Source organism: Tenrec ecaudatus, chromosome 10 (genome assembly GCF_050624435.1).
Source record: "Tenrec ecaudatus isolate mTenEca1 chromosome 10, mTenEca1.hap1, whole genome shotgun sequence".
NCBI lineage: Eukaryota > Metazoa > Chordata > Mammalia > Afrosoricida > Tenrecidae > Tenrec > Tenrec ecaudatus.
Window position 1 is genome coordinate 6916096 of NC_134539.1, and position 27933 is coordinate 6944028.

At 43.7% G+C, this 27933-nt stretch overlaps 1 protein-coding gene across 2 annotated transcripts in view; it reads left to right on the top strand.

Annotated features, from left to right (window-relative positions):
• The first annotated feature begins 516 nt into the window (after nt 1-516).
• JAK2 (Janus kinase 2) overlaps nt 517-27933 on the top strand; it is a 96868-nt gene continuing 69451 nt past the window's right edge. Inside the window, exons 1-3 of one of the 2 annotated variants that reach the window (XM_075559887.1) lie at nt 517-845; nt 1183-1257; nt 12378-12430. The gene's annotated coding sequence lies outside the window, so the exon portion shown is untranslated. The remainder of the gene's footprint in view (nt 846-1182; nt 1258-12377; nt 12431-27933) is intronic. The other variant, XM_075559886.1, reaches the window with a different exon arrangement.

Genomic DNA, 27933 nt, shown 5'->3' on the forward strand with positions numbered 1-27933 from the left:
TATTCAGGGAGGGGGAGGGGGGTGATCTCCAGCCCTTAAGTCATTCGTCTGTAAATATTTGCTGAATGAATGAAGAATGAGTGGAGTGAGTGAAAACTGGGGGTGGTAGGCATGGCTTCTCTTTCTTGGCCGGGCTCCTGGTCAACCCGCAGGCGGCGGGGGCCTTACCGGACCCTTACTCTTTCCTGGGCATTCGCTGGCCACAAAGCTCCAGATGGCGCGGGCAGGAGAAAGGACCCCGGCGACGGCGGCGCGGCCCGCTCATTCCCAGCCGCCGACACGGCGGGCGGTGGGGTCGGGTCGGGTCGGCTCGCCTCGCAGCCGCCAGCCCGCAGGCTCCCGGCGCCCCGCGCGCGCTCCCGCTGCCCGGCGCCGCCGTGCGCGCGCCCTCAACGCAGTCCCGCGGCGCGCGCAGCGGGGGAGCGCGCCGCCCCGCCCCCTCCCGGCGGGCCCCGCCCCGCGCCGCCCCGCCCCCTCCCGGCGGCCTCAGTCTGGGCGCCCAGGCCGCGCGCTGCAGGCCGCCGGGGACGCTGAGTGGGCCGCAGCTGGGCGCCCGCGCCAGTGTCGCCCGTGGCGCGGAGGCGGCGGGCGGCCTGAGGGGGTGGGGTCGGCGCCGTGACGGGCTTCCCGGCGGCCGAGGGGGAGTGGTGTGCGCCTCAGGAAGGAGAGAGGAAGAGGAGCCGAACGGGGCAGCAGCGGCCGCCGCTAACGGCGTCCGTCGGCGCTGACAGGCCGGGCCCGCTCGCGGCTGCCGACTCCCCGCCGCCGCCCGCCGCCCCTCGGAGCCGGCCCGGCTTTCGGCGCGCGTCGAGAGGGGAGCAGCCCTTCCCGCCGCCGCCCGGGATGTGAGTGGGCGCCGAGGTCGCGCGGGGGGGTGGGGTGGGCGGCGCCGAGGGCCGGTCTGGGGGACGCGCGCCGCGGGGGCTTCGCGGGCCGGGGGCGCGCCCGTGCCGCGGGTGGGTGTCGCCGTGGCCCCCCGTCCCCTCCCTTGGCCCCGAACTTCCCCGCCCGGCGTCCTCTCTGAAAGACGTCTCTGGAAGCGGGTGCCTGGATGTGTGACCCGGCGCCCCACCCGGCCCCAGCCCCCCGCTTGTAGGGCCACCCCAAAGGCCCGGGGAAGGGGCGCCCGTGCCCCCCGGAGGTCCGCCGTACTGACTGCGCCTGCTTGTCTGGTCTTTTTAGGGTTCCGACGCGGGCCCGCGATGTGATCGGTTTCTCGTCGACGGAAAAGCAGGCCCTTCGTCCCCTCCCGCCACGGTAGGTGTGGGCCCTGGCTGCCAGGGTGTCGCTGACTGTGGGTGCGCCCCTAAGAGGCTACAGGCTGTTGATTTAAAAGGGGGAGAAAGAGTGGCAGCCCTGAACTTTCCGTGTGGGTCTGGGAGAGTGATTTGGGGGTCTTATATTGCTCTTAAGGAGCCCTGGTGGTCCGACGGCTAGTGCTTGGCTGCTAACCGGGTCGTGGTTGAGCGGGAGAAAGATGTGGTGATCGCGCCCACCTGGTGATGGTGATCGGCTCCCAGGAAGGTGACAGCCCAGGACACCTCTCGGGGCAGGTGTAGGCTGTCACCTGGGGTCTCTGTGCCTGGTCATCAACCGCATTGGTTTTGGTTCTTCCTGGACACGTTCGCTGTTTTTTCTCCTCGGGTTTGACAAATGTAGACTGTTGATCGCCCTTGGTTCCCAAGCAACCAGTTGGTGTCTCTCAAAGAGGAGTGTTTGCAGACAGCGGGGAATACCGGCTGAGAGAACACGGGGTGGTTGTTCTCTCCCAGTGGGTGCCGACGGGCCACACTGCATCCTTGAGGGCTTTAACTCACTGGCCCGGTGTATCCAGCTTGCCTTCCCGGGATTCATAATCTGTGGGAAACTCCGCCCTCCCCACCGAATCTAAGGGTAGGTGTGCCCAGAGCATGTCAGACCTGGGGGGGGGGGCGCGGGGAGCGCGAGGAGGGAGGAATGTGGAGAAGGAAAGGAAAAGTGAGACAGAGACACAATGACTTTTGGTTTCATTATGGGTTTGCATAAGTGAGCTGTTGTGCTCGTGCAGATATTGTGATAGAATGCCCCAGCGACGTGCAGATGAATAATCAACTTTTGCCCACCCCTCTTTCCACCAACACACACCCACACACGCACCCACACCCCCACACGCACACCCCCACGCACTCTCTTCATCTGCAGTCCACTTCTTTCCTTGTTGGTGTGTAACCACTGGGGAAACTGCTAGGGCGCCAGGGACTTCCCTGTGGTAGAGGGTTGTCGTGTCACACTTGCAAGCTAGGCACTCAGTGTGCCTGTTGTGCTCGGTGCCAGTGCCCTGTTTGGAGTTCAGAGCACGTTTTAGGGGTAAGAAATTATTCCTTTTCTGGTCTTTGTTTGCATGTGACTTGAGAGGATTGTCTCAGGCCTGAGAGGGGAAGACGTTACTCCTGCACAGGTGGGATGCTTTTGAGGCCGAATAGGAAAGTGGGTGGGTGGGAGTCAGATCTGGGTGTACATATTGATGTTCCTGCCGTGGACTAGGGGTGCCCTTTGGTTTCTCTTTGGACCCCGCTTATTCAATTGTTGTGCGCCTTGAAAAAGACCGTACCTGCAAAGTAAAGTGTTGTTTGGCTCCTACCCTCCAAGGCTTGGGTCCTATGGAGACCCGGCAAGCAGAGGAGATTCTGAGGACAGAATGACTCTGTACTCAGGGACCCCCCAGTGACTAGTGTTTCGTCCGTGTTAGTGTTGGGAGAAAAAGGACAAGAATCCATCCTATTTACCCCCTGGTTCCTCTGACCACCCCAACTCCCACCCCACCCCCCTTTGTGCTGCTGCCCTCTTGTGGTGTGCTGTGCTTAGCAAGAACTTCCTTTCTCCCACCCACTTTTTTTATAACTCTTTTCAGGCCGGTTCCTTAGTCTCCCAAACTGCTGAGAATCTATGCAGCACCGGTGAGCCCCTCCTTGATTGGCTACCCTGAGGTAGACAAACCATTGCATCATTAGCTTGCTACATTCCTTTCGACAAAGTCAACTCGTTGTAAGGCCTTGTTTTCAGCAGTGATGCTGGTTAAAAAAAAAAAAAGCAAGTGCTTGGTGAAAATCAAGGTGAACAGGAAGTGAGGGTTGGGTTATGTCTAATTTGATAGCAGAGTTCGAGAAGTGGTGTGGTGCCCAGTGGGTGCTAAATTGTAAGGACATCAGTACTTATGAAATTGTTTGGGCCTTGGTTTTGGACTAAGAGGTTTCTTTGGTCTCAACCTAAAACCCCCCAAAAACACCTGACTGCCATCGAGTCAATTCTGACTCGCACAGATCCCATCGGGCAGGTTAGAACTGTCCCTGTGGGTTTCTGAGACTATAACTCTTTACAGGAGTAGAAAGCCTCATTTTTCTCCTTTCTTTGGTCTTAAGGGTACCATAAACATCCCAGATAGACTTTTGAAGGTGAATAGGTTGTCTTGGTTTTAAAGTGCCCTGAATGGAGAAAGCCTGGCAGTTTGTCTTAGCTCCTGTGGATTGGGAGGAACTAGACCACCTTACGTTAGCTTCTCTGATAAAATTATGATCGTTTTTAAAATCATTTTATTGGGAGCTCTTACAGCTGTCATAACATCCCATAGTTCACTCACATCAAGCAGGATTGTGCAGTTGCTACCACAGTCAGTTTCAACACATTTTCTTTCTTCTTGAACTCCTTGATGTCAGGAACCCTCAGGATCCCTTCTTTTATTTTTGCCACTTCTTACACCATCTAATATATCCCTTCAGATAAAATTCTGTTGTTCACGCCCCAACAGTATCTGATAAAATTAGTGATACAGAATTTATGCCAGCTGATCATGGCTTAATACATTTTCTCTTTTATTGAATGTCTTCATAACGCCTGCCCCTTTTGTTCCCCCTAATACTAACTTTGAATGACTTACTTGTCTTTCCAGTTGCTTCCTGTTTTGTAAAGAAATTATTTTCTACTTGTGCTCATCTTAAGCCCACGCAAAATGCCCCAAATGAAAATAATTTTCCTTTTCCCCATTCACCTTTCCACCACCTCCTTCTCTCTCTAGGTCTTTACATTTGGTAGGCAGCATCTTCAAACTAGCTCTTTGATTTTCTCCTCATCTTAGTTGAACACACCTGCTGGTTTCTTATGTCCTTAGTATAGCTCCTTCCCTCCCTTCATATGAACGCCAAGACCAGTGTCCTCAGCCTAGAATGTTGGAAGCCCAGCATGGTTTTCTGTTCTCCTTCAGGGGTGTGCCCCTCCTTGTACGATCTGCAGGGGCCCCTCCCTTCCACTGACTAGGTTTAACTTCCTTTTCCAGGCTTTCAGGAGACTTTGTTATCAGTCCCTGCCCTTACTTGTTCAGTCTTTTATCTAAAGACCTTCAACCAGCATTCCCTGGTGTAGTCTTGAAAGCTAGTGTCTACACTTTCTAATAACAAGTGTGCAGTATTACAGCTTTTCACTTGCTCTCATGGTCTTCACCCGTCTCCAGCGAGTACAACCACAGCCTTGTATTTCACGACTCAGCAGGTCTGGATTAACTCAGTCCTGCCTTTGTCTCCTTGCCTGATAATTGAGACTCATTCCAGTGCATTCTCTGTAACAGTGGTTCTCAACCTTCCTTATGCTGTGACCCTTTCATACAGTTCCCCATGTGGTGGTGACCCCCAACCACAAAATTATTTTCGTAGCTACTTCATCACTGCAATTTTGCTACTGTTCTGAATTGGGTGACCACTGTGAAAGGATTGTTTGACCTGCAAAGGGGTCTCGAACCACAGGTTGAGAACTGCTGCACTGTAGGGTTGACTTAGATCACAAGGTGTTATTTATTTTATTTTTAATTTTTAAAATGTTAATAATTGTATTGGCATATAATTTGACAGGGACAGAACAGGGCGGGCTTCTGCAATGTAAATTTGGTGTCTCGGCTTTCACCCACAGGGGAACTAGCAAACCCCACACCTGTGTCATTTGTCACAGTCCAGCGATAAGCCCAGCTCACACAACACACACGCACACAGCAGCAGAGTGGTAAGCCACAGTTTTATTACAGCATAGAGTCACTTGAAAAGAAATGAAGCGGTGCCTCTCAAGATTTGAGAGGGAACACCTTAAGCAAAGATAAGATACACTTCGCTCTGGGAGCAAAGCCGGTCCCCACTCTCAAATTGAGAAGGGATGCTGTCTGGGGGACACTTCTAGCTTTTAAATGGCACTTTCCAAGGGAGGGGCGTGCTGCTTTGTAGGTGGTCAAGCAGTGAGTTGTTCTTCTCTGGGTCGCTGTGTCTGGGCTGCGGAGTGGAGCTCAGCCAAAGCAGCTTCTTCATGCTGAGTTCAGGGAAGAGTGGAGCAGCTTGACTGATTTGGAGTGTTGCGCTGCTGGAAATATAGGTTGGAGTTAGGTTAAGGATGGCTTCAAGTGCGAGGCTGAGGAGAAGGTCTTTTAGGTCCTGGAGAAGCTTTGAATGTTCTGAACTGGGAAATGGCTCCTAAAGGAATATTTTAGGAAAGCTTTACTGCCACCCATGCTAGCTTGGCATTGTATGAAAGAGAATGGAAAGAGAAGGGCTCTTCTGGAGATCTATCAAAATGATCGAGGCCTCGAGAGGTAACGAGGACTTGGTGGAAAGAAGTCTGAGCAGAGAGGTGTCACCCATGGAGGGCTTCCATATGGTTTGAGTGTGACAGGAGAGGAGAAGTTGAGGGTGGGTGTGGGTGAAGAGGAATCAAGATGACACAAAGTGAGTCTCAGTGACATCAGAGAACACCTTTGCCCATCTACACAGTATGTGTCTCAGGAAACCGAGACCTGGAGATATTAAAAACTATGCCCAGGGTTAGTCTGATTGCGCCCGACAGAGAACTAGCCTTTGATGACTGGCAGTGCAGACAGAGGAATGGAGGTAGTAGATTTGAACCGAGCTTATTTGTGGATCTGTTGACTTTGAGGTGACAGTGGGAATGGACAAATCAACTGTGGGACATGTGGCTGGATCGTGGGAGACAAGCTAGGACTGGAGCTGTGGACACAGAGTAGAGCAGTGGACCTGACCTTGAGCCTTTGGAGGGATTACCCTTATTACCTAGGGAGCTGGTGAAAGAAGGCGTCTTGGTGGAGATAACAAAGAAGGAACAGTTAGTGTGAGAGAGGCACACAGGCTGGGGTGGGAATGTAATGTTGCCACGGATGGCAAATTAGAACCGAGAAAAGCCCTAATAATATGCTGGTGTTCGTCCTAACGTGAAATCGAGAAAAGCAGAAGAAAGAAGGTTGCTGACTAATTTTCCACGCAGAAGACATAACTACAGCTAGCTCTCCATCAGTGGGATTGTGGTGAGCCTTTTAGGCATAATGAAGACCGGGAGGAATTTCGGGGACAGTGTCGTTCATTGGTGCGCTTGCCTACCACACCAAGCAGGCACTAGTGTTTGTGTGGTTTGAACAAGAGCAAGTTAAACAGACTGGATCTGTTGTGCTGGTAATGTCTAAACAGACTGCTTTCTGAAAGGAGATGACTTCTAAAACGGAGGGTGGAATAGTGAAGAGTGTTCAGTGGGGAGGATTGGAAAGGGCAAAGGAAGGCTACCTGGGTTTGAAGTGTGGAGAGGGTAACCCATTGTGGTGTACCCTTGAGTTGATGCCAACCTGTAGGGGCCACATGGGGCAGGGTCAAACTGCCACATTGAGTTTCTGAGGTGGCAGATCTTCATGGAAGCAGAACACTAGGTAGAGCAGCTGGTGTCTGCAGGGCCCCGCTGTGTTTTCATTGTGTTGTGCACAGGGTCGCTGTGGGTAGGAACCAGCTCAATGGCACCCAACAACAACCAGGAATGGCACAGGTTATCAGATTATTGTTTATGCCACGAAAACATTTTTGTCTTTATTATAATGTGTTTTGGAAAATGGTTAGCTGTGTGTCCTAAGAACTCTTATTCTTTTGAAAGGGACACATCTTTAGATAACGCTTGGCCACACTGGGTATTGTCAGTCGTCTTCCACTTTGCCAGTTGTGTAGGAAAACAGGAGCATCTTTCCTGTTGGCTGACTGCACTTGGATGATGACTGATGGTGGTTCCCTCTTCATTCCGAGCATGGCCTGTGAATGCCTGTATGTATTCCTTGTCCATCTTCTTAGTGATTGCTAAGTTATTTGCTTAAACACATTAAACTTTTTTTGCATAGATTTTTCTGGCTTGAATTTTTGGTCAGTTGTTAAAAAACTTGTGGAAGAGTGGCAGGCCTGGTGGGAAATGATCAAGGGTAAGGTTGCTTAGAGAAGAGGTATACTCTAGCCCAGGTGGCGATGAAGCATGGTAGTAGGGCAGGAGGAAAGTCAAGGGAGATGGAGGAAAGAGCTAGGAGTCAAAGGGCATTCATGGAGGTCTAGACAAAGACATGTACATGCAAAAATATATAGGAGGATGGGGAAATAGATCTATGTGTCTATATTTATAGGTCAAGTATTAAGGTGGCGGAAGAACCTTGGGCCTCTACTCAAACACTCCCTCAATGCATGAATACCTTCTTTTATTAAATTAGAACTCTATGATGCTCACTCTCCCGACACAACGGCTGGAGCCAAAGTGGGTGAACAAGTAAATGTGGTAAAGAAAGCTGATGGTGCCCGGCTATCAAAAGAGATAGTGACTGGGGTCTTAAAGGCTTGAAGATAAACAAGCGGCCATCTAGCTCAGAAGCAACAAAGTCCACATGGAAGAACACACCAGCCTGTGTGATCGAGTGGTCCCAGGGGGATCAGTTACCAGGCATCAAAGAACAAAAAATCATATCATTGACTGCACACCTCCATGATAGGATCGCTGAAGACAAATGGGTGCATAAGCAAATGTGGTGAAGAAAGCTGATGGTGCCCGGCTATCAAAAGAGATAGTGTCTGGGGTCTTAAAGGCTTGAGGGTGAACAAGCAGCCATCTAGCTCAGAAGCAAAAAAGCCCACATGGAAGAAGCATACCGGCCAGTGCGATCACGAGGTGCCAAGGGACCAGGTATAAGGCATCATGCAAAAAAAACAACAACGATATAAGTGTGTGTATATATGTGTATATATGTGTATATGTATATATATATACCATATTAAATGAAGGGGGAAGTGCAGAGTGGAGACCCAAGGCCCAAGTGTCGGCCAATGGAGATCCCCTCATAGAGGGGTTTAGGAGAGGAGATGGGTTAATTAGGGTGCGAGGTAGTACCGATGAAGAACACAGCTTTCCCCCAGATCCTGGATGCTTCCTCCCCCCAACTACCATGATCCGAATTCTACCTTACAGGACTGGATAGGGCAGAGGCTGTACACTGGTACATATGAGGGCTGGAGGTACAGGGAATCCAGGGTGGATGATACCTTCAGGACCAAGGGTGTGAGGGGCGATGCTGGGAGAGTGGAGGGTGAGTGGGTTGGAAGGGGGGAACTGATTACAAGGATCCACATGTGACCTCTTCCCTGGGAGAGGGACAGCAGAGAAGGGGGGAAGGGAGACTCCGGATAGGGCAAGATATGACAAAATAACGAGGTATAAATTACCAAGGGCACATGAGGGAGGGGGGAAAGGGGAGGGAGGGGAAAAAAAAGAGGACCTGATGCAAGGGGCTTAAGTGGAGAGCAAATGCTTTGAGAATGATTGGGGCAGGGAATGTATGGATGTGCTTTATACAATTGATGTATGTATATGTATGGATGGTGATAAGAGTTGTATGGGTCCCTAATAAAATGTAAAAAAAGAAAAGAGGAGAAAAAAATGATTAGGGCAGGGACTGTACAGATGTGCTTTATACAATTGATGTATGTATATGTATGAACTGTGATAAGAATTGTATGAGCCCCTAATAAATTGTTAAAATTAAAAAAAAAACTTGTGGAAGAGGTTTATAGTTTTATGTAGTTGAATGTCTCCATTTCTTGTCCCTTCATTGTTTGGGCTTAGGTATTTGGTTTAGAAAGGTTGTACACATAGAAGAGATTCTTAGGTACAGATGGGTAGATGTTAAACACACACAAAACCAAATCAATGCCAAAATACTAAAACTGTCCAACTTCAAATGTGTGAGGCAATAAGTAAGAAGAAAATGAGCAACACAGACAGCCCCTGAGTCCATTTCCATCAAGTCCATTCCACCTCCAGATGTAATTGCCCTCGTGGGTTTCCAAAGCTGTAAATCTGTATGACCGCCTCCCTTTCCCCCATGGTGCGACTGGTGGGTGTAAACTGCTGACCTTGCAGCTAGCAGCCCAGTGCATGGTGCATTATACCACCAACAGCCAAGACTTAGAGATGGATTTATAAACACTGGAGAATGCTGGAGTCATTTGAATGGAGTAAGATATAAAGTGAAGTAATAGTAAAATGACAAAGACAGATATACTCGGAGTGAAATTTAGAATTTTTTCCTCTTTCTTTAGGTTTGTGAGCCCGTGTTTCTTTGTGGTTAGTTTCGTCAATGTTTCATGCATGTTCTAAAGGGTGCTTCAGAAAGCTTGTGGGAAAATGGAATGCAAAGATGATGCAGTTTTCTCACTAGCTTTTGGAAGCCCCATTGTAATCTTGGGTGAAAGATTCAAATATATTTGCTCTGTTTTGAGGTGATTACTTGTCTTTTTGTCATCGGTTTGTGGACTCTTTGGTATGTGTATTAGGCATATGTTCCACTTCGGTCCTGCGTCTCCATAGCAATTAACAATAGCAGCGCCACTGCACATGTTTTCTTTTAGTTGACAAATACTGTATTTTAAGAGTTCTGAAACACTTTTTAAAAAAAGATTAATGCCCTAAAGGATAAATGAGAAAGAGACACAGTTACACAGTTCATAAAAAAACCATGGACAGCAAATATACCCAGCCTCACTAATAGTAAAGCTAATTCAACGCGAGAAGATATCTTGTTTATTTATTTATCCATAGTTGTGAATATTCCTGAGAGCTGATTGACAAAGTACGATGGAATGGGCATGTTAGCACGCTAGTTAGCTAACACAGCCCGGGAGGATAAAGTGTGACGAGTGCAAGGATCTGGAGTTAGAAAGGCAAAAAGGAAGAACATGCTCAACTGCAAGAATTCCAGCCTTGGGCTGTAATTTTTTTAAAACATTTTATGAAGGGCTCATACAACTCTTATTACAATCCATACATATACATACATCAATTGTATAAAGCACATCTGTACATTCTTTGCCCTCATCATTTTCAAAGCATTTGCTCTCCACTTAAGCCCTTGGCATCAGGTCCTCCTTTTATTTCCCCTCCCTCCCTGCTCCCCCCTCCCTCACGAGCCCTTGAGAATTTATAAATTATTATTTTGTCATATCTTGCCTTGTCTGATGTCTGTCTTCACCCCCTTTTCTGTTGTCTGTCCCCCAGGGAGGAGGTCACATGTGGATCCTTGTAATCAGTTCCCCCTTTCCAACCCACTCTCCCTCTACCCTCCCAGTATCGCCCCTCATACCCCTGGTCCTGAAGGTATCATCCACCCTGGATTCCCTGTGCCTCCAGCTCCTATCTGCACCAGTGCACAACTTCTGCTCTATCCAGACTTGCATGGTAGAATTCGGATCATGGTAGTGGGGGGGTGGGGGGTAGAAGGAAGCATTTAGGAACTGGAGGAAAGCTGTATTCTTCATCGGTGCTACGTTGCACCCTGACTGACTCATCTCCTCCCCTAGACCCCTGTGTGAGGGGATCTCCAGTGGCCGACAAATGGGGTTTGGGTCTCCACTCCGCACTTCCTCCTTCATTCACTGGGCTGTAATATTTATTGAAAGACTCTGTGGCAAAATATTACATGATGCAGGAAGCATTGAGAAGAGATGGAAGATATACACAGAGACACTGTACCAAAAAGAATTTTGAAAGGTAGCGTACAATCAAGAGTTAATGGTATTGCAAGAATTAGTCCAAGCTGCAGTGAAAGCGTGAGCACAAGACATGGCTCTAGGAATTGACAGAATACTAATTGAAATGTTTCAACAAACCCATCCAACTGAAAGATCAATATGGGTCTTATTCCAAAGAAAGGTGATCCAAGAGAGTGTGGAAATTGTTGAATTACCGTATATACTGGAGTATAAGCCGAGTGTTTCAGCATATTTTTAATGCTGGTTTGTGGTAAAATTAGGTGCCTCGGTGGATATTCGGGTTGGTTTATACTCCATTACGTAAATGGTGATATCATTAATATCACACACAAGTAAAATTTTGCTGCAGATAATTCTAAAATGGTTGCAGCAATACATTGGCAGATTCAGACAAGTATCAAAAGAGAATGTGGAATGAGGGATACCACTTCTGACATTGTATGGTTCTTGGTTAAAAAACAGAGAATACCAGAATTATGTTTACTCTGCTTTATTAATGATGCAAAGGCACGAAACTGTGTGGATCATAACTGTATACTGTATAATAATACTGTAATGAATAGGAATTCCAGATCATTTAATTGTGCGTATGTAGAACCTGTTCAGAGATCACGAGGCAGTTGTTCAAATGGAATAAGGTGATACTTAAACAGCATGATTTAAAATCAAGAAAGGTGTGCATCACGATCATATCATTTTAACCACAATTATCCAATCTGTATGCTGAAATAATTTGAGAAGCTGGGTAATATGAAGAAGAGTGTGGTATTAGGATCGGAAGAAGACCTCTTAAGCTGTGATATTCAGGTGACACCATCTTACTGAAAGCAAGCAGTACTTGAGGTGCTAGCTAAGGGAGAACAAAGACTGCAGTCTTCAGTATGCATCGTGCCTCAACATAGTCAAATCCACACAACTGGACCAATAGACTGCACCGACAGATGGGAAAGAGATAGAACTTATTAAGGACTTTGTTTGGATCCACAATTAATACTCATGGATGCGGCAGTCAAGAAATCAAAGGACATATTGCATTGGGCAAATCTGCTACAAAAAGAACAAACAAGTCTGTTTTGGAAGAAGTACAGCTAGACTGCTCCTTTGAAGCAAAACTGGCAAGGCTTTCTCTCATGTACTTTGGGCATGCTATCATGAGGGACCTGTCCATTGAAAGAGACATTGTCCTTGGTAAAATAGATGCTCGGAAAAAGAGGAAGACCTTCAACAGGATAGATTGTTGGAATGGCAGCAACAGTGGCCCCAAACAGCAGCAGGTTGAGGATGGCACAGGACCAGGCAGTTTTTTTGCTGAGCGTTGGAACCGATTAGACTGATTAGTGGAGAGGCTGTGCAGTATAATCTTTGCACCAGTTAGTTTGAATTAGAAGATATGTGATAAAACTTTCCATAATGACGAAGAACTTTAAAATACTTATCATTCAATAAGAATTTAAAGGCTCTCTATTGAACAAACAACAAAACCGCACTGTATTTCATATTTAATTTTGTTTATAGGAGATACCCAGGTGGTGCTGTAGTGGATTACACTTTGGACTACTAAGCGCAAGGTCAGTAATAAGAAACCACCAGCCTCTCGGAGGAAGAAAGATGAGGTTTGTGCTGCTGTAAAGATTTAGTCTTGGAAACCTACAGGGGCAATTCTACTCTGTCTTGCAGAGTTGCCATGAGTTGGAATCAATTGGAAGGCAGTGCATTTTAGTTATGTAGTAAACTAAATTCTTGGATGATCTCAAACACTGTTCCTCTTCATTAATTTGAAGGAAGATTTCTTTGTTACATGCGCTGTTATTGCTATCATAAGTACTTTACAGGAAGAGAGAATCCTTCATGTAGGTAGAAGCAGAGAAAGCTCAACACATACAAACTACTTTTGAGTACCATCTTGTAGTGTGATGTGTTAGCCTCACAGAGGACCATTTTCTTTAGCAAACGTGTAAGTTTGGGATAATGAAAACCTTCCTCCCCCAACTGATAATAGCAGGAAAGGAAGATAGTACAGTTTAATCATTTTAGCTTTAAAGCATTCAAAAGTATTCTGTGTAGATAGTTCATTCCAAAGATGCTTATAAACTTTGCTTCTAACACATAGCTTCAAATCACTGCCATTGAATCGATGCCAACTCAGTAACCCTATGGGACAGGTAGAACTACCCCTGTGAGTTTCTGTGACTGAAACTCTTTATGGGAGTAGAAAGCCCAGTATTTTTTAAAAAAATCATTTTATTAGGAGCTCATACAACTCTTATCACAATCCATACATACTTTAATGTGTAAAGCACATTTGTACATTCATTGCCCTCATCATTCTCAAAACATTTCCTCTCCACCTAAGCCCCTGGCATTAGCTACTCATTTTTCCCCATCCCTCCCTGCTCCCCCTCCCTCATGAACCCTTGATAATTTATAAATTATTATTTTGTCATATCTCGCACTGTCCGACGTCTCCCTTCACCACTGGTCCTGAAGGGATCATCTGCCTTGGATTCCCTGTGTTTCCAGTTCCTATTTGTACCAGTATACATCCTCTGGTCTAGCCATATTTGTAAGGTAGAATTGGGATCATGATAATGGGGGTGGGGTGGGGTGTGAAGAAGCATTTAGGAACTAGAGGAAGTTGTATGTTTTTCATTGTTGCTACATCGCACCCTGACTGGCTTGTCTCCTCCCTGAGGCCCTCTGTAGGGGATCTCCAGTGGCCTACAAATGGGCTTTGGGTCTCCACTCTGCACTGCCCCCTCATTCACAATGATGTGATTTTTTTGTTCTGATGATGCTTGGTACATGATCCCTTCGACACCTCGTGATCACACAGGCTGGTGTACTTCTTCCATGTGGGCTTTGTTGCTTCTGAGCTAGATGGCCTCTTGTTTACCTTCAAGCCTTTAAGACCCCAGATGCTGTATCTTTTGATAGCTGGGCACCATCACCTTTCTCCACCACATTTGTTTAGGCACCCATTTGTCTTCAGTGATCGTATCAGGGAGGTGAGCACGCAATGATAGGACTTTTTTTTTTTTGATGCCTGGTAACTGATCCCTTTGGCATCTCGTGATCACGCAGGCTGGTGTGCTTCTTCCATGTGGACTTTGTTGCTTCTGAGCTAGATGGCATCATCAGCTTTCTTCACCACATTTGCTTATTCACCCACTTTGTCTTCAGCGATTGTGTCAGGCAGATGAGCATCATGGAATACCAGTTTAATAGAACAAAGTATTCTTGCATTGAGGGAGTACTTCAGTGGAGGCCCAATGTCCATCTGTTACCTTAATACTAAACCTATACATATATGCACATAGATCTATTTCCACATCCTTATATATAAATATATTTACATATGTACATACTTTTATTTAGACCTCTATAAATGCCCTTTGCCTCCTAGCTCTTTCCTCTATTTCCTTTGACTTTCCTTTTGTCCCACTATCATGCTCAGTCTTCATTTGGATTTTCAGTAATTCCTCTTGGTTACATTACCCTTGATCACGCCCTACCAGGCCTCCTACACTCTCCTTACCACAGATTTGGATGTTGTTCCCTTGTCCCTGGGTTGGTTAACACCACTTCCTCCCCGCCCCCCCACTTCCCATGTCCCCCTGGAACTGTTGGTCCCATTGTTTTCTCCTCCAGATTGTTCATCCAGCCTATCTTATTTAGACAGACCCGTGGAGATAATAACATGCACAAAAACAAGACAGAGCAAAACCGAGCAACAATATAAAACAAAATGAAAACAACAAACCAGTGACAACAAAACAAAACACAACAAGAAAGAAAAGCTTGTAGTTAGTTCAAGGACTGTTTGTTGGACTTTAGGAGTGTTTTCCAGTCTAGTCTGTTGGGGCACCAAGCCCTGGCCCCAAAGTCCACCTTTGGCATTCCCTGGGGACCTCACTGCTCCATAACCTTGCTGTTCTGTTGCACCCTCTTAGTGTTTTGCCTCGATGTGGTGGGATCAGATCGGGCGCAATTCCCACACTGTGTCTCCAGTGTTGTCCCCTGTAGGGCTATGGGTCAGTGAGGGACATCGTGTCTCAAAGTGGGGACGTCATGTCTCATAGTGGGGCTGGCCATGGGGTCCTCCCTGTGGACTGGCTGCTCTGAGCAGGAACATCATCCTCAAGGCCTGGTGAGTCAGGATGAGCTACACTCTCTCCTCCTCCCCCTTCATCTGCTCCTGTGTGCTCCCACGAGACATGTCCCTCTCCTGGAGTTACAGATTCAGTGCTGTCCTCTGAAATAAATTCTTCTGGGGGAGGGGCAGGTGTCTACCTAGTTGGGATTGGGGCCAGCCCCTCAGACCTCTCCACTGGTTCCTTACTCCATGCCAGAAAGCCCAGTCTTAAGAGGAGAGCTGGTAGGTGCAAACTGCTGACATTACGGTTATGCATCCCAATGCATACCCACTACACCAGCAGTGCTCCTAAGTCAAACATAGGTGAGGCAAAAAGAAAGTAATACTGTACCTTCTCCAAATTACCTTCTAGTTATCATTCCTCAAGGGTTAGCGTGGCCTTTGAGGAATGAAGAGACTCAGAAGAATGGGCATACTGCTCTGTAGCACCCTGACATTCCAGCTGTGGTTTAGCATTTCTTTGTCATTACAATGGGAAATGATATTTGACTGGAAAGATCTCACACCTTTTGAAAAAACAGTTGCTTAAAAGTTAATACAAAATTTTTATTCACTGATTTCTGTTGAAAACATAATGTTCTCATTACCATTGACAAGCTGAAGTTGGCCTGTCTCTGCCCTTGTGCAATTGGTGTTCTGTAATTTTTCTTGGCTCTCTTCATACTTGGATGTTTGATTCCAGCTTAGGAAGGTATTGCATTAGATATGATTTGCCCAAAGTGAACTAAGTTTAGGTCGCTAAATGTTTGCAGAGACCAACAAGCATAGCACAGAAATGAAAAGAGGTCAGAGCCACAAAAGGTCACGGAGGCAGTCACGCAAAGTAGGTCTCACTGAGACTTCTGGACTAAGACCAGGAAGAAAGGCCAACGATCGTCTTCTAAAAAATGAATCACAAGGGCCCAATCCCATTGTGCATGGGGTCACTGTGAACTAGGTGTTAGATTGAAGGAAGCAAATGACAACAGTGGGTTTAGTCCTGTTTTTTTTTTAAAGCAGCTTTATTGGGACATAATTCACATAAAATGTAATTTACCCCGTAGTCTAGTAGCATCAGAGGAGAATCAAGGTGATCACAGAGGTGATCCCTGTGAGGTAGAGATCAGGCATACCTTCATTCCCCAAGTTGTTTTTGTGTGTGTGTTACCAATTCCAGCACTGGCTGACCCCACCATGCCTCTCTGCTGGGGTTTAGTAATTCATTGCAGTGGCCACACACAACTCACAGATCACATTCACAATTACAGGGCTTACTAGGGAAGAAACCAGATACAACTCAGGATCAGGATCACCTTAGAAGGAACAGGAATAATTCAAGAGACAGGATACAGCTCTTCAGTCAGGACAGCTTCCAACCAAGACAGCTGTCAGCTTCTTCTTGGCCTGGCCCACATTACCAGGCCTCATTCTCAGCTGAGCCAGTCATGAGGCCTCACTCTTGGCCTCTGCCCTGCTTGGGCCTGCTCGGGCCTGCTCATTATCTTTGCTGACCAGTGGCCAGAGGCTCCCTATTCTGCTTACTTGCCTTCTTTTTGCAGGAGCTCAGTTCTTGCTCTCTGCGTTGGCATTGGCCTTGTCAAGCCCTCTGCAGCTGCCTAGCTCTATGTGCTGGAAAGCCCATCACAGCTGATTTGTGCCTGTCACCCAATTTCTGTTCTCTCATGATGTTTTTGCTCTCTGCAGCAGTCTTGTCCTGCCTTTCACTTCTTGTTTTGAGTCTAGGAGGTTCTCAGCACCAGGGACTTTTGGTCCAAAGGACATACTCCACTCCAGGTTCTTTCTTGATGTAGTGAGTCCCTATCAACCTCTGTGGAGTTGGGGTGGCTCTTTTATAAGGAGCTAACCAGTCCTCTTGGTAGCAGTCACCTTACTTAAGCCAACCTTAGGTACCTATTCAGATAGGAAACTGTTCATCTTAGTTACCTAGGACGGCTGTAATAGAACTACCACAAGTGCGTGACTTTAATAAACAGCAGTTTATTGCCTCACAGTTCAGAGGCTGAAAGTCAAAATTCAAGGTGCTGGTTTTAGGGGCAGGCTTTCTCTGTCACCTTGGGAGGAAGCTCTTTGTTTCTTGGAGGTTTTGCTACTGGGTGATCTGTATGTGACTTAACATCTCTCATTCCTTATCTCTGCTTTCCTTGCGTATTTTAGTCTCATATCTCAAAAGTGATTGACTCAAAAACCACCCTGTATTGATCTTGTTTTATTAATACAGCAAAAGATAGTCTATTCATTTTTCCCCATTTTAATATTTATTTATTTAAATCATTTTATTGTGGGCTCACACAACTCTTTATTTTTTTAAATCATTTTATTGGGGGCTCATATAACTCTTACCACAATCCATACATACATCAATTGTGTAAAGCACATATGTACATTCGTTGCCCTCATCATTCTCAAAACATTTGCTCTCCACTTAAGCTCTTGGCATCAGCTCCTCATTTTCCCCCTCCCTCCCCACTCCCCCTTCCTTCTCGCTCAACTCTTATCACAATCCATACATCCACCCATTGTGTCAACCACATTTTTACATTTGTTACCATCATCATTTTCAAAACATTTTCTTTCTACTTGAGCCCTTGGTATCAGCTCATCATTTTTCCCCTCCCACCCTCCTTCCCTCCCTCCCTCCCTCCCTTAAGAACCCTTGATAATTTATAAATTATTATTTTGTCTTGTCTTACACTGTCCAATGTCTCTCTTCACCCACTTTTTTGTTGTCCATCCTCTTGGGAGGGAGTTATAGGTAGGTCATTGTGATCGCTTCCCCCTTTTGTCCTCTACCTACCTTCCCCTTACCCGCCTGGTATAGGTACTCTCTATATTGGCCCTGACGGGTTTATTTGTCCTGGATTCCCCATGTTTCCAGCTCTTATCCATATATGTGTACATGCTCTTGTCTAGCCACGTTTGTAAGGTAAAATTGGGGTCATGATAGTGGGGGGAGGAAGCATTCAAGAAGTAGAGGAAAGTTGTATGTTTCATCGGTGCTATGCTGCACCCTGACTGGCTCAATTCCCCATAACCCTTCTGTAAGGGGATGCCCAATTGTCTACAGATGGGCTTTGGGTCTCCAGTCCGCACTCCCCCTCATTCACAATGAATTTTTTTTTTTTTGTTCTGGGTCTTTGATACCTGATACCTGATCCCATTGACACCTCATGATCACACAGGCTAGTGTGCTTCTTCTATGTGGGCTTTGTAGCTTCTCAGCTGAATGGCCACTTGTTTATCTTCAAGCCTTCAATACTCCAGATGCTATATCTTTTGATAGCTGGGCACCATTATCTTCCTTCACCACATTTGCTTATGCACCCATTTTGTCTTCAGTGATTGTGTTGGGAAGGTGAGCATCATGGAATGCCAGTTTAATTAAACAAAGTTTTCTTGACTTGAGGGAGTACTTGAGTGGAGACCCAATATCCATCTGTTACCTTAATACTAAACCTCTAATTATATGTAATAGACCTAGTCCCCCCCCCATCGAAATATATAAATATATTTACATATGTACATGCCTGTATTTAGACCTCTATAAATGCTCTTTGTCTCCTTGGTCTTTCCTATATTTCCTTTTACTCTCCTCTCGTCCCACCATCATGGTCAGCTTTCATTTGGGTTTCAGTAATTCCTCTTGGGTACACTGCTCTTGATAAAGCCCTACCAGGCCTCCTACACCCTCCTCACCATTGATTTTGGATCACTTCTTGTTCCCTTATCCCTGGGCTTGTTAACACCCACTTCCTTTCCCCTGCCTCCCCTTCTCCCATGTCCCCCCAGGACCGTTGGTCCTGTCGTTTTCTCCTCTGGCTGGTTTATCCTGCCTATCTTATCTAGATAGACATGCAGAAATAATAATATGCACAAAAACAAGACAGAAAAAAGCAAAGCAACAAAAGAAAAAACAACAACAGCAACAACCAATGACAAAAAAAAAGAAAAGTCTATGAATAATTCAAGGTCTGTTTGTTGACCTTTATGAGTGTTTTCCAGTCAAGTCTGATGGGGTGCCACGCAGATAGTCTATTCTTAAATGGAATTATAACCATAGGCGTAGAGGTAGGAGCCTAAGTGGTACAGTGGTTATACTTCTGAGCTGCTAGCTGAAAGGTCAATGCAAACCTGCCGGCCACTTCGTGGAGAAAAAATGTGGCAGTCTGCTTCCAATTCCTGCAATGGTGTTGTGTATCTTATTTGCATAGTAAATTGTTAAATCTCTGTGAGGTGTTTAACAAGGCAGGTCAAAGCCCAACCAATGATCTTTGACAGCATTATAAACCCAAGGACAGATGTATAAGAAACTTAACTCCCTGCATTCACCTACCCACGTTTTTCTCTTAAATGAAGGCTCTCGATGAATATGAATAGTAAGAAACTGTGTTTAGTTATTCCCAGCAGCTTTAATAATAGATTTTATACTTTTCCTCAAACCATTCTCAAAGAAGCTTTAGGTTGTTTTTTTTTTAATTTAGGAAGAATGAGATTACTGTCTCACCATTAAGCATGATATTAGCTTTGTGTAGTTATCCTTTATGAGAATGAGAAAGCTCTAGGTTTAGTAGATGAGGGCCTTATGTTTTCTTCTGAAGTTTGATAGTTTTAACTTTCATGTTTAGAGGTTTGGCTCATTCTAGCTAATTTTTTTGTGTATGGTGTGAGAGGAAGTTGTTAAAGATTTTCCTCCACTGGTACCAACTTTCCAAGGTCTCTGTAATTTCCCTTTTGTTATAGTTTTGTCCTGCTGATTTTCAAATTGGTTTGATTTTTGTTCATTCCTAGGAGATGTGTATTATAATTCCTAATTGTTTATCCCTTTACAATTTTTGCTTTATTGCAGCAGTTAGTACATCCATATACACTTAAGAAGTCTAGGGTATAAATCTTTTCCTTTATGCCTAATACTTTTATGTTCTGTTTAAGAGATGTCATTAGGTTTGTCACCAATTTTTTTCTGAAGGCATATTAAATAAAGAAACTTTTAACAGTTCATGGAAAATGAAATGAAAAGATAATGGAATTTCCTCATGAATTGCCTTATTGGTTGATTATCCATCTCACATTGATTTTTATGTATGAATTAAAGGTGGGTTGGAAAGGGAACCAATTACAAGGATTTACATATAACCTCCTCTCTGGGGGACGGACAATAGAACTGTGAGTGAAGGGAGATGTCGGACAGGGCAAGACATGACAAAATAATAATTTATAAATTATCAAGGGTTCATGAAGGAGGGGGGAATGGGAAGGGAGGGGGAAAATGAGGACCTGATGCCAGGGGCTTAGGTGGAGAGCAAATGTTTTGAGAATGATGAGGGCAATGAATGTACAAATGTGCTTTACACAATTGATGTATGTATGGATTGTGATAAGCGTTGTATGAGTCCCTAATAAAATGATAACAAAAAAACCCAATCAAGTAAGTAAAGGTCATGGTTCCCCCTCCCCTCCCAATTTGTAGCCAGTTGACCCAGCAAACCGCATGAAAACAGAAACTCGTGTGATGCTGCTGGATGAGCATTGGACTGTTCAAACCCATGAGCCTCTCTCTATGCAGGGGTGCGGGGGGCTGAGCTGTCAGCTCCTATAAAGATGAAAGATTCACAGCTCTGGGAACCCTCCGTAGGGTTGCTAGTGTGTCAGAATTAACTCCATGGCAGTGAGTTCCGGGTTATGTGAGCTTCCCAACCCCCACCCGCCATCTTTGTACAACGCCAACCTGACTTAATCTAACTCTGCAGAAAGTCTAGCTATCTGACATTGTAAGTTTTCCAACTTTGCTCTTCAAGATTGTGTTTGTTGTTGTTAACTAAGTCCTTTGCTTTCCATATAGATTTTAGGATCATCTTTTCAATTTTCACAAAATTGACAGTGGGATTTTATTTGGGACAGTATCAAATTGATACATCAATTTGGGGAAAAATTAACTGAATTCAGTTATCTGAATGATACTGAATTTTCCTATCTTCATTGACATTGCGTACTAACATAATCTATCTCCATTTATTTAAATGGCTCTTACTATTTCCTCGTTTTTAGTGCAGAGTTCTTACAGGTTTTTCAGAAGATTCATTAGGTATTTAATAATTTATTTCTATTATACATGATATTGTTTAAGACATTTATTTTTGATTGCTTGCTTCTGGTATATGGAAATACAATGGAGCTTGTAGGTTGACTTTTATAGTCAGTGGACTTAATAAATTCCCTTAGTATTTGGTAGATTCTTCTAGATTATATATACAATCACATCAGCTGCGGACAGTGATAGGTTTGTTTCTTCCTGTTGTAGTTTTCATACCTTTTCTTTTTCTTGCATATTGCACTGGCCAAACTTTCAGTGCAATTTTGAGTAGAAGTGGTTTAGACATCCTTGTTAAGTTCTTTAATTTAGGAAGAATGAGATTACTATTTCACCATTAAGTTTGATATTAACTAAAGGTTTTGTGTAGTTAACCTTTATGAGAATGAGGAAATTTGCTTGCATTCCTAGTTGGCTGAGAATTTTTAATGATGAATCTTTGTTGGATTTTATTAGTGGCAGTATCTGCATCTATGAAATGATCATGTGTTGCTGAATTTATTCACTTACTCAGTTATCATGTGGCAAATTTCATTGATCAATTTTTGAATGTTGACATAGTGATAAATCACTTGGATAAGATTTATTCTTTTAATATATGCAGGATTTTATTTGTTAGTACTAAAGTAAACTGGGTTAGTTCCCACCCCACATCATATGTTCACGAGATTCACCTGAAATTTGCTTGTCATGTCTTTTTGCTGTTTTGAAATTACCTGTGTATTCTCCTCAACATGAAAAAGTATTTTCTCTTTCCTATTTTCTGGAAGGTTTTGTGTAGTCTTGTTGATTACTACCTCTTATATTTGGCGCCATCTACCAGCGACATCATTGTTACTGGATTATTTTGTAAGGAAAATTTAAGATTATTCAGTTTGCTAATGAAATATAGAATTATTCAAGTTTTGTATTTTGTCAGTTTGGTAGGTTTTTAAAAAAACTTGTTCATTTCTTCAGGATTTACAAATTTATTGGATAATGTTTCTAGTATTAAAAAAATAATTTTATTGGGGCCTTGTACAACTCTTATCACAATCCATACATACATCTATTGTATCAAGCACATTTGTACATTTGTTGCCATCATCAATTTAAAAACATTTTCTTTCTACTTGAGCCCTTGGTATTAGCTCCTCATTTCCCCCACTCCCTCTCTCCCTCATGAACCCTTGATAATTTATAAATTTTTTTTTCATGTCTTACACTGACTGATGTCTCCCTTCACCCACTTTTCTGTTGTCCGTCCCCCAGGGAGGGGGTTATATGTAGATAATTTTGATTGGTTTCCCTTATTTTCCCCCACCTGCCCCTTACCCTCCTGGTATTGCTAGTCTCATGATTGGTCCTGACTGAGGGGTTTATCTGTCCTGGATTCCCTGTGTTTCCAGTTCTTATCTGTACCAGTGTACTTGCTCTGGTCTAGTCGGATTTGGAAGGTAGAATTGGGATCATGATAGTGGATGGTGGTGGTGGGGAAGCATTCAAGAACTAGAGGAAAGTGGCCTGTTTCATCGCTGCTATACTGCACCCTGACTGACTCATCTCCTCCCATTTCTAGTATTCTTAGAGCTTTTATGTTGTAAACATTTGTACTGATGGCTACTTTTTCATTCATCCCCGAAATTGGTAATTAAATGTTTTCTCTGTGTTAGTCTTTAGGGTTTTTTACATTTTATTTTATTTTATTTTTTTGCTCTGCCTGCCTGAGGCGGTGTCCGAAGAAGACTTAAGATGATGACCTTACATTTTATTAATACTTAAGCAAAATACCCAACTTTGCTGACTTTGCTTTTCTGGTTTGTTTTTCAGTTTTTCACTGATTTATGCTCTTCAGTGGTTTCTTTCTGTGCCCCTGAGCTAATTTGTTATTCTTTTTCTAGTCTGAAGTGAGTATTTATAGCATACTTTTTAATCTTTCTTCTAAAATTTGACACTGTAAATTTCCTTATAAATACTTTCACTGCCTGTCACTTGGGTTTTCATTATCAATGAGCCCAAAGAATTTCAGAACTTTTCCTTTGTCCCAAGGGTTATTTAAAAGCATATTACTTCATTTTTTAAAATGTGGGAGGTTTTTTCCTAAGTATTTTTCTGTTACTGCAATCTAATTTGAATTCCACTGCAGTCAGAGAACATAATAGGTAATAAATAGACATTGTGATTCTTTTTTTTAGTGGTTATGTGTTCTATATGAGATTTTTAGGTGCCTTTGGCAAATAATGTTCAAAGTATGAAGTTTCTCCTTTTTAATGATGCATATATTTTGGGGGTTAAGTCTTAATGAGAGTTTGAATGTACAGAATTTTATATATCATCAAATATGCTATATTTTCTAATTTACTGTTCTTTATAATTAGAAGAGTTCTCATCAAACTGTTGAGTGTTTAGAGAGTAAAAAGAATGGGTCATAATAATGCTGATTTACACATCTTTCCTTAATACTTAATGCTATTATTGCTTCATAATCACAGAAAATTATACAAGCTAGCAGTGCTTTATACAATGTTGATTCAGTAATAAAACCCACTGCCATTGAGTTGATTCTGACTCAGCAACCTTACATCAGACCGATTAAAGTTGCTTCTTAGGCCTTCCCCAAACGGTAAATCCTGATGGGAGCAGACACCCTCATCTTACTCCCTCTGGTGTGTTTGGGTTTGCACTGCTGACTGGTTTGCCATCCAGTACTTCACCCACAGTGCCACCAGGGCTCCTTCAGTCACTAGTACAGGTTGTAAATAGATGAAATGATTATTTACCCAATTTTTTATCCTTTGGATATGAATCATACTCTGTATGATTTTATTTCTCTAGTATTTGTTGAGAATTTCATGTGGTCTCCATTCAGAAGTAATTCCACCTGCATTTGAAAAGGTTATGTGATCTTTGATTGCATGTGTCTTTGAAAAGCAGGAAGTGGAGAGTAAGGACGGGGGTGGTAGTTTTGGTGACTATGGAGAAAGGAGAAGGTTGGAGGTAATTGTTTGAGAGAGCAGGAGGATAAATGGACGAAGGAAGGGTAGATTGACTGGTGAGCAGTACTGAGGGCCTGTTGGGGAGTACTGTGCATCAGTCTGTGGGCATGGGCACGGACAGAAGCTGAGGAGAGGATCACAGGGGACTTAGCGGGTTTTTCCCCTTCTCTTTGTGACTCTCCCTGTGACTTGCAAGTGTGTAGGCTTTGAGTGGCCATTCAGGAGATCCTTTTAAGATGAACCCAGGCATTTGTAACACCAGTAATGTGTATCTTTTTCCGCTCTGTTTTCTCTTTCTTTTCCCCTGGATTGATTGTGTGTATTTTATAGATTCTTGCTCAGGGGAACGATGTACTTCAGAAAGTTTGTTGGAAAATGCCCTTATCTTTTAATTCCACTTTTATGTAAATGTTTTGATTTTTTTAATATAAGAAACTAGGAGCTTGTTTTGACTTTATCTTCCAAATTACTACATTTAATCCTCCAAATCGATTTATTCAGCTGTATCACTTAACTCATTAGTTGAATTGCCATCAATTTTTCCTTTGTGAAAATTCTCATTCTCGGTATCTTTTTCCGGGCCATCTAGTGATGGGTTATGTTTTCAGTTTTACTAAATCCCTCAGAGGTGACTGCTTTTTATTTTTTTATTTTCTGTTCCTTTTCCCATTGGTTCTGTGTGTCATTTTAACCTCCCTTTATTCTCTTTTCACTCCCTCCCCAGGATGATCCTTGCTTATTTGGCATACTTTTTATACCTTTGTGTGCCTGTGCCCGAACGTGCTCTTATGTTGTGGAATCCTGTGCATGCTTTATGGAGCGTCCGTCTGCTTATTGGCTCTGCTCTGGTTCCTTTGTGGGCGGGATTTGAGTTAGTTTCTTGGTCATTTCAACTTCATCTACTGTTGATTGCTGATCACCTCAGGCCAGTTCTGTGCACTTGTCAGAGTAGTCATGGATTTTTCACATAGTCTTTCCATTTCATTCCATTCCATAATTTTGACTATTGTTGTCTATCTCACTGTAGTCCACCATGCATTATTAATACTGATAGTTTAAGCAACTGTCTTTTAAATCACTGAAGAAAAGAAGCAATAGTCTGTTGAAATTAACCACGTATTTAAACTACTCATGGAGATCTTCATTCCTTACTATAAATTTGTATTTTTTTAAATTTGTATTTTTATCTCTGTCATTTCCCTCTAATCCAAAGAATTTACTGTGGATTTTCTTGTATTAATAGGCTTGCTGATGTATTCTTTCATCATTCATTTATCTGTGAAGATCTTTATTTTGCCTTATTTTTTGTCAGTTACTTTTTGTTACTATCTCTGGAATTTGAGATTGATAGCTAAGCTTAAAACTGTCATATTTTATTTTTTAAGTTACTATTTTTTAAATTACTATTTACCATTTCACTGGCGTTTGGGGCAAAAAGGGAGTGCTCATGACTATTCAGCACTTTTCAGTAAGGCAGCCAAGCCAATCTTGTTTTGTGACCCAATCTCAAGAGCTTTCTACATGTCGAATGCCCTTAGTTATATTGTTTTAAATCATAAGGCAATTTTCTGAACATGGTGTTCATTCATTAAATAATTATGAATATCTGTGTTTTATCACTTTTGTAGCTGCTGAGAATAGATGTTGGACAAGGTGGATGAGGTCCTGTATTGAGTGATAAACCCCTGGAGCCCATATTGAGTTGATGGAAGGAACACCAAGGAGTTGTGTGCCCCGGGGTGGGAGGTGTAACAGGGACTCCTAGACATTTAGTCTACTTACAGTGGGAAAGCCATGAGAATTTTCAGAAAATATGAAGAGCAGACTTTGAGTTACATTTTAGAAAGAGGGTTGTGGGTCCTGTGTGGAAATCAAGCCGTTGGAGATGAAATGGACTCACAAAATAGTTAGGAGGATGTACACTGGTTCAGGAGCGGGATAGGGGCTTTTACGTGCATGATGTTCATAGTGGAGGTGAAGAAAAGAAATGGACTGGGAAGTGGAACTATGGGTGTATGTTGGTGAGTGGATGGAGAGGCGGAAGGAAGGGAGGAAGGAATGTTGACCAAACCTTTCCTTATCTCAGAGTATGAATATGTTTATGAAGCTTCCCTATTCATTTTCTTCTTTTCTGCTCAGGAGGAAAACAGTTCATAGCACGTTCCTCCAATAACCTTGGTTATCTTTGTGTGTGTGAGAGAAGTACGTTTCAAAATGGAGTAGTCTTTAGAGCAGAATATAAAAGTCACTTGCATTTCACTTCACCCGTGTCTAAGCTTATCAAAGTGGAACATGAGCAGCTGGAGGAAAGCAGAGTGTCTGCTCAGCATCTCAAAATTCAGTACATTACAAAAAATAATAAAAATGGATGTATTTTGGAGGGGAATGCAAAATTACATGAGAAGAAAGGTAAAATACAGCATTTCAATTATATTTTATGTTCTGGTATACTTCTTCAGACTGCTTCACTACCATTTGGGGAAAAGTTTATATGTCCTGACCTATGTGAACGTACCAATCCAGCCAAACTTGTCTCCACTTGGCTCCAGGAACATGCTGTGCGCATTCTTCTTTTCTTGTTTTTCATGCTTTTCTCCCTGTCAATAATGCCTGTCTTCTATTTTCTTTACTTGCCTAAATTTGTTTTTCCTTTCAGGATCAGCCTGTGTCTTAATTTTTTTCTGTGAAACTCTTAAATCCTTTGTTTTTAATAATCATGACCATTCTCTCCTGTACCTTCGAGTCTTTCCAACCCACAGTGACAGTCTGCACAATAGGATGAAACACTGCCCAGTCCTGCACCATCCTCACAATTGTTTCTATGCTTAAACCCATTGTTGCAGCCACGGTGTCAGTCCATCTCCTTAAGAACCTTCCTCTTTGTTGCTGCTCCTCCACTTTCCCAAATATGATGTACTCCTCCAGGGACTGATCTCTTCTGACAAAACATGTAAGACGAAGTCTCGCTCTCTAAGGAACAGTCTGACCCTACTTCTTCCCAGACAGACTGGTGTGGCCATGGCACTTTCACTATTCTCCAGCCCCGCAATTCAAATGCATCCAGTTCTTCTTTGGTTTTCTTTTGTTACTGTTCAACTTTCACATGCATATGAGCCAGTTGAAAAGATCATGATTGGGGTCAGGTGCACTTTAGTTCCCAAAGTAGCATCTTTCCTTTTCAGCACTCTAACGTGGTCTTGTGCATCTGATTTATCCAATGCAAAACACATCTTGGGATTCTCGACTCTGCTTCCATGAATACTAATTGTGTTTCCAAGCAAGGTGAAATCCTTGACTTCAAACTTTTCTCCATTTATCATGATGTTACCTGTTGCTCCGTTTGTGAAGATTTGGTCTTCTTTACATTGAGTTATAATCCATACTGAAGGCTGTAATCCTTGATCTTTATCAACAAGTTCAAGTCCTCCTCACTTTCAGCTAGCAAGGTTGTGTCATCTGTGTAGCGCAGGTTTTTAATAAGCCTTCCTCCAATCCTGATGCCACATTCTTCGGATAAGCCAGGTTCTTTGATGCTTTGCTTAGCATACAGATTGAACAAGTTTAGCACACTTTCCCGGATTTTAAACCATGCAGCATCCGGCTATTCCTTCTGCAGAACTGCCTCTTGATCCATATACAAGTTCTGCAGGAGCACAGTGAAACGTTTAGGAATTTCCTCTCTTCTCAAGGCTGTTGAGAGTTTAGTATGATTCACACAGTTGCTTGTCTTGGCATAGTCAATAAAACACAAGTAAACATCTTTCTGGTGTTCTCTGCTTTGAGCCAAGATCCATCGAGTATCAGCAATGATAACCCTAGTTCCATGTCCTCTTCTGAATCTCTGCCTGGACCTCTGGC